We start from the raw sequence: 8,726 nt of genomic DNA, 5'->3' as shown, positions 1-8,726 counted from the left end.
TGCTACTGCTACTGCTACTGCTACTACTACTACTACTACTACTACCACTACTACTATCATTACTACTACTACTACTGCTACTGCTACTGCTACTGCTGCTGCTACTGCTGCTACTGCTGCTGCTGCTGCTACTACTACTACTACTACTACTACTACTACTACTACTACTACTACTACTACTACTACTACTACTACTACTACTACCACCACTACTACTTCTACTCTTACTACTACTATTACTACTGCTACTGCTACTACTACTGCTACTACTACTACTACTGCTACTGCTACTGCTACTGCTAATGCTAATGCTAATGCTACTGCTACTGCTACTACTGCTACTGCTACTGCTACTGCTACTGCTACTACTGCTACTGCTACTGCTACTGCTACTGCTACTGCTACTGCTACTGCTACTGCTACTGCTACTGCTACTGCTACTGCTACTGCTACTGCTACTACTGCTACTGCTACTGCTACTGCTACTGCTACTGCTACTGCTACTACTACTACTACTACTACTACTACTAATGCTTACAATTTGCGAATAGTAAAATTTAATGTTAACAATTTGCGAATAATAAATGCAAACCATTCTATATATTTATGATTCGTGTTTAATATAGTTTTTACATTGCAGAAATCAGCTGCAGGTAATAGTAGATTTCAATATCGAAGTTAATATGTCACTTCAGAAATGTGTTATAATAAATAGCATAATATATCGGGCAGTCAAGGCCCAGGCCACAGGTCTCCAATAAGGTAGAAGTACCAATGACAGGATTATACATGATAAATAAAACAGCAACATAAAACGCGGACTTAAAACACAAACATTTAAGTATCACAAGCTCCTCTTGTCTGAATTTTGGACTAAAACAAATAAGTGTAACTTTATTAAAAGAGGCATTACTGTCACACATACCATATTGGTTTGTTAAAACTGGTGCAATTAATATGACGATAAAGTATGAAGGTAGTTGGTAGTTGGTAGTTGGGTATTCAAATATTCAACTACTTACCAGTTGCCAGTTGGGGATTCGAATATTCAACTACCTGCTAGTTGCCATATGGGAAAATTAATCGCCAAATGTTTCTTTATTCATGAACATATATGTATCTTTGCGACAAACACTGTTTTAATTTACTTTTATTCGTATATTCGCCAGTCGGATATTCGTCCATTTCCAGTCGATTATTCGCGAATGTTCAACTACTAACCAGTCAGTAGTTGGGGATTCAGATTATGGCTATATGTATGGTTTTAAATGTCACATATGGGAAAATTGATCGCGAAATGTTTCTTTATGCATGTACACATATGAATCTTTGCGACAAACACTGTTTTAATTTACTTGTATTCGTATATATTCGCCAGTCGGATATTCGACCATTTCCAGTCGATTATTCGCGAATATTCAACTGCAAACCAGTCAGTAGTTGGGGATTTATATTATGTCTATACATATGGTTTTAAAGTTCACATATGGGAAAATTAATCGCCAAATGTTTCTTTATGCATGTACACATATGTATCTTTGCGACAAACACTATTTTTATTTACTTTTATTCGTATATATTCGCCAGTCGGATATTCGTCCATTTCCAGTCGATAATTCGCGAATGTTCAACTACTAACCAATCAGTAGTTGGGGATTCAGATTATGTCTATATGTATGGTTTTAAAGGTCACATATGGGGAAATTATCATACCCGTTTTTCCGTAAGACCCAGAGTCTGAGAGCGACAGTGACTAGATATACACTACGAAAATCACTAAACACAGACTTCCGTTTCTTTTTACGGATACACACTTGTATAAGTCCATCATTGTTAATTTAAATCCGTTGAAATTGTTTTTGAATGTACAAAAATGTCACATGCTCAAGTTTCATTTAATTGTATTTCTGCGCGATACATTTTTTTTATTTCCAAAATGCTTTTGTTTAAATATTTGTTTTTTGCCTCATTAAATGTTAAACATGATAGGTTTCGTTGATGGAAGTAGGGATTTATCTAAAAATAATTTCAATTCCAACAACCATTTCCATAAAGTGTGGAACTTTTTTTTAGTGGAAGGACTGCTCGCGCAAAAAGGAGGTAACTTTGACTTGGCGATTATGCCGCAGTTACTTCCCTTCGCAAAGAGGCCACAGAAATTTACTCTAGGTGGGAAAAACACGATATATGCATGAAATAAAAAGAAAAATTGTTAAATTCAGTGTAAGATCGTATTTTATTTCACTCGTGGTCACAAAAAAATAATATTTTCACAAAATATTTTTTTCTGTGACCACGAGTGAAATAAAATACGATCTTACACTGAATTAAACAAATATCCTCTATATATTACATGAGGTTGTTGAAACTGGTATATTTACTTAGTTCAAGACGTTAAACATCCGTATAAAAAGTCTAAAAAACCTGTCGTTTGACAAGTTATAAACAGCAGATTGAAGAAGAAATTATGTAGGGGAAGTTGCACAACTATGCATAAATGGAAAGTGAAGTAAAACCTGTCACTGTGATCGGTACAAAGTGTGTCAAACAATTGTTACATTGACATCCACACAGGAAAGTTGACCTGACCAGTGTCTTAATGACCTACATGCCAAGGAAGCTACGAACATATATTTTCTGGAGTTTTCAGACAAACTAAAGACTAGATATAGTCTGCATCATGTACTTATAAATGTGTTTTAAATGGTTTCCGGACAATTCGGCACCAAACGAATTCGGCATACATACATTTTCGGCACTAAGTTAATTCGGCACCGCCAATTCGGCACCATCCGACTAGATACCAAGATAATTCGGCACCGTTTTATTTTATTTTTTGCTCATGTATTAAAGCATTAAGGGTTTAAATGTTATTCAAGAATAATAATTGTTCCCGGAAATATTTATAGAGCTACTTTATTTTTTATTTTGTTTTCAATTCTTATTTCTGTATTCATTGTCATTGATATACCGTGCCGTATTCTTAATTTTAAGTACGGATACAAATATTTTAAAAGCATTTAAATCCGGGTTTTTTAAACTGAATTCAAAAGGAATGTTCGAGATAACAAACAATATACGTGACATAATAAAAATGTTAACAAACTTTATGCTGAAACTTTCGCTGTTAAAAAAAACAACCCCAAAAAAAACAACATATGAAAATATTTTGCAAAAATGACATAAAGATGCTATGGTATAATACCCAATTTAAGTGATTTTTATAAAAATGAACTCGTTAAAGTTGATTTTAAACGTAAATTCATTTACACGGAAAGGAATATAATTATTATTTAAACTTAAATCATTTTATTGACAAATTGCTTTCTTATTCCGTATGCATAGAATACTTACATCGAATATCTTCATGAACTACTAAAAACATAATTTAAATAAACAGACGACTTTAAATTTATTTCAGAGTTATTTGTTGTGTGGTGAGATTATTATCTGTAGAGACACATGCCATTGTGTGTCGGCATGTGTCTCGTTAATCAACCCTATCCGTTCAACCCCTGGTGTGAAAATTAATAATAATCTTTAACATACCATTGTTTATTAATAACCATGTGGTTTAATTGAGTACACGGGGGTCGCGTGGCAACTTTCTGAATGGTTTTTGTGTGCATATATATTCAGTCAGACTGATTTTCAGTTATAGTTGAAGAATTTTTCTATTTAACTGTGAATGAAAGTGAGAAAAGTTGAGATAATTTGAATTATGTGCCGAATTGACTATGCTTTGTGGTGCCGAGTCGACTGGGTGCCGAAGGTGTTGGTGCCAAATTGACTATGCCGAATTCATTTGGTGCCAAATTGTCCAGTTACCGTTTTAAATACTGGTAATAAAAGTCTAGCAAATATAGACCAAAATTAACATAAAGAACATAAAATAATGGTCAGATAAAAGCCAGCTCCAGCAAAAGCAGTGTGTGTATACCACGTGATAAATTGCGTCATAACTGCTACGTCGGAAGGCAACATTTTGCTTCGAATGAAGACTTTAAACAAAGATAGCTTCACTATTTCTTCACCATTTTAAATGAAACATAACGCAGACCACGCCGCTAAGGGAGCCCCGTCTTCGGTCTTTTACCAGAGTTTGATTGAGAGTTTAGTTTCTTAAAACACAGTAAACGTCCGTCTAACTAAGCACTGTCAAAATATTATTCTGGAAACAGTCATTTAAAAAATATTCTGCTAACATAAAGTCTCCAATTGTGAAAAACTTCTACTGTACCTCTGGCTTAATGAATGTTGGTGATAGTTCACAGAAAATATGTCGTCTAAATGCTGCCTGTGGCAAAGACTTACAGAAATAATGTCGTGTTTTGTGGAGTTACCGCTACAAACTAAACTGAATGATTGGTTTCAACGTAGTTCCTTTAGTGGAAATTTATATAATTAAGATGTCAATTAAACAGGGCAAAGAGACAGGCCAATGTAATTGAAGATATTTATGATGGAGAAGAAACAATCTTTGAATAAAAAACTGTTATCAAATCGCAACAACATTTCTTAAACGGCATTCCTGTATTTAAATTTTCAAGTTTTCCATTTGGTCTCTATATATTATGTTCAATGGACTGTAATACAAGTACATGGTCTAGCAGTCGGCAAACGCGTTCAGAGGAACACCATTGTATTTAATATAGCATTTACCAAGTCATAGTTTAAATATTCATTGTTTATAACATTTTATAAATTGTATAATATTTTCTCTGACTTTTGAATTGTTGACATGCTTAAAATTAAACAAAAAAAGTTTGATATTCCTCATTTCTACGTACTGATAGTACATATCCCATAAAGAAGGGATATTACTGAGGATCATCATTTAGAGGTACATGTAAGATCTGGGCATACTTGATAAATGTCTTTAAATTGATATTTGTCACATGAGTCATATGATAATAAAGCTGTGTGAAGTTAGCTAAACATACGACATTGGACATTGGACATTCAAATGTGAAAGTCGTGCTAGCACGACATTGAACATTGGACATTCAAAATCGAATGTTGTGCTGGCACGACATTGGACATTGGACATTCAAAAGTGAAAATCGTGCTAGCACGACATTGGACATTGGACATTCAAAATCGAATGTTGTGCTGGCACGACATTGGACATTGGACATTCAAAATCTAATGTTGTGCTGGCACGACATTGGACATTGGACATTCAAAAGTGAAAGTCGTGCTAGCACGACATTGGACATTGGACATTCAAAATCGAATGTTGTGCTGGCACGACATTGGACATTGGACATTCAAAAGTGAAAGTCGTGCTAGCACGACATTGGACATTTGACATTCAAAATCGAATGTTGTGCGGGCACGACATTGGATATTCAAAAGTGAAAGTCGTGCTAGCACGACATTGGACATTGGATATTCAAAATCGAATGTTGTGCTGGCACGACATTGGACATTGGACATTCAAAAGTGAAAGTCGTGCTAGCACGACATTGGACATTGGACATTCAAAATCGAATGTTGTGCTGGCACGACATTGGGCATTGGACATTCAAAAGTGAAAGTCGTGCTAGCACGACATTGGACATTCAAAATCGAATGTTGTGCTGGCACGACATTGGGCATTGGACATTCAAAAGTGAAAGTCGTGCTAGCACGACATTGGACATTGGACATTCAAAATCGAATGTTGTGCTGGCACGACATTGGACATTGGACATTCAAAATTAAAAGTCGTGCTAGCACGACATTGGACATTGGACATTCAAAATCAAATGTTGTGCTGGCACGACATTGGACATTCAAAAGTGAAAGTCGTGCTAGCACGACATTGGACATTCAAAATAGAATGCTGTGCTGGCACGACATTGGACATTCAAAAGTGAAAGTCGTGCTAGCACGATATTGGACATTGGACATTCAAAATCGAATGTTGTGCTGCCACGACATTGGACATTTGACATTCAAAAGTGAAAGTCGTATTGGCACGACATTGGACATTCAAAATCGAATGTTGTGCTGGCACGACATTGGACATTGGACATTCAAAATCGAATAATGTGCTGGCACGACATTGGACATTCAAAATCGAATGTTGTGCTGGCACGACATAGGACATTGGACATTCAAAATCGAACGTTGTGCTGGCACGACATTGGACATTGGACATTCAACAGTGAAAGGCGTGCTGACACGACATTGGACATTGGACATTCAAAATCGAAATAGCACGACATTGGGCATTCAAAATGATATGTCGTGCTGGCTAGTTGTCTTGGTAATAAATATAAATTTTGGACCCATGATAGACAGAGACTTCGAATGATCCTTTAAGATAGATTTGAGCAGTTCACGCGTCCATTAGCTGAATAATACGGGGCCAGTATTGTAGTCGAATTGAACTGCTTGTTTTATATTTGAATATTTATTGAATTTGAATATTTATTGAGTGCGACATTTATAAAATGTTGCAGATGTTAACACCAATAAATTGAAATCCAAATTGAACATATAGTCATTGTATACATAAAGGCAGTAGATATATCACTAAATAATGATCCTTTACAATTGTAATTGTATAACCTCAATATGAATTATTGTTTGGTGGGACGCAATTTTGCAATCGATTGTGTTTTCTTTTACTCATAAATTGTGTTGATTGCTTTAATTGTTGATATACAACATACGCCTTATTTCAATTTAGATATTTTTAATCCATCAAGGGTGGACACCCTGCTGAGAGCCGGAATATGTTCAGTAGAGGTGTTATATTTTTATTGCTCAATATAATCCGCAGAAACAAAAGCGCTTTAACTAGCTCTTTCAGTTCACATTTTATAACTTTTATAATCATCAAAGACTTTGTTTGAAAAATAACTTATACAAGGTTTGCATACTTTTGGTGACCAATCATAAAACCTGATATTAAAAAGGAATTGGCCATTTTGTGAACAGATCTAAGTAAACAACACAGCACAACATTCGATTTCGAATGTCCAATGTCCAATGTCGTGCTAGCACGACTTTCACTTTTGAATGTCCAATGTCCAATGTCGTGCCAGCACAACATTCGATTTTGAATGTCCAATGTCCAATGTCGTGCAAGCACGACTTTCACTTTCGAATGTCCAATGTCCAATGTCCTGCCAGCACAACATTCGATTTTGAATGTCCAATGTCCAATGTCGTGCCAGCGCGACTTTCACTTTTGAATATCCAATGTCCGATGTCGTGCCAGCACAACATTCGATTTTGAATGTCAAATGTCCAATGTCGTGCTAGCACGACTTTCACTTTCGAATGTCCAATGTCCTGCCAGCACAACATTCGATTTTGAATGTCCAATGTCGTGCCAGCACAACATTCGATTTTGAATGTCCAATGTCGTGCCAGCACGACTTTCACTTTTGAATGTCCAATGTCCAATGTCGTGCCAGCACGACATTCGATTTTGAATGTCCAATGTCCGATGTCGTGCCAGCACAACATTCGATTTTCAATGTCCAATGCCCAATGTCGTGCCAGCACAACATTCGATTTTCAATGTCCATTGTCCAATGTCTTGCTAGCACGACTTTCACTTTTGAATGTCCAATGTCCAATGTCGTGCTAGCACGACTTTCACTTTTGAATGTCCATTGTCCAATGTCGTGCCAGCACAACATTCGATTTTGAATGGCCAATGTCGTGCCAGCACGACTTTCACTTTCGAATGTCCAATGTCCAATGTCGTGCCAGCACAATAATCTATTTTGAATGTCCAATGTCCAATGTCGTGCTAGCACGACTTTCACTTTTGAATGTCCAATGTCCAATGTCGTGCCAGCACAACATTCGATTTTGAATGTCCAATGTCCAATGTCCTGCCAGCACAATATTCGATTTTGAATGTCCAATGTCCAATGTCGTGCTAGCACGACTTTCACTTTTGAATGTCCAATGTCGTGCCAGCACAACATTCGATTTTGAATGTCCAATGTCCAATGTCGTATGTTAAGCTAACTTCACACAGCCTGATAATTTACCGATGTTTTATTGGTATCCAAAGCGTTTGTATGCTTACTTTTTATCCTAGGATAAACACCCTCAGTATAAGAACGGAATGAATGAACTGCAGGTTAATTTTGATATTTTCTGATAAAACTCCATAGTTCATCAAAAAGCATAAAAGAAATACTGAGACAGTATTTACACCATGGTATCGTAAGGAAAACATAAATAAAAGGCAAAATCTTATGAGACAACATCTCAAGAGATTTGTTTAATAATAATAATAATAATAATAATAATAATAATAATAATAATAATAGTAACTTTATTTAAAGAAGGTAACACATTAAGACATAGGCCTCATATTATAAACAAACATAACACACGACTTATTTACAATGTGGCATTCTGAATAACATACACACGCACACACACATAAATGCTTAGAATGAAAACGTAAGCATAAATTTATGTTATTTCAAAAGGGTACGTATTTTAATGTTATACGAAAACATAAAGAAACATGAATATAATACATTAATTATAACATCAATGCCGAACAATACATCAATTTGTACCTAAAGGTTAATAAATCGTATCATTAAAATTTATTAACTGAGTAAGTAGGACAGTCACACATGTATTTAACACCCTACTCGAGATATATATAATGTATAAAAAAATAATAGTCATGGAAGTATGCGTACAATTCTTACAACGGTTTTTGCAATTGATGATGTAAAAAGAACTTCTTGCAGAAG

This window comes from Mya arenaria, chromosome 16, assembly GCF_026914265.1.
Source record: "Mya arenaria isolate MELC-2E11 chromosome 16, ASM2691426v1".
Classification (NCBI taxonomy): domain Eukaryota; kingdom Metazoa; phylum Mollusca; class Bivalvia; order Myida; family Myidae; genus Mya; species Mya arenaria.
Note: the sequence above shows the minus strand (reverse complement) of the source record.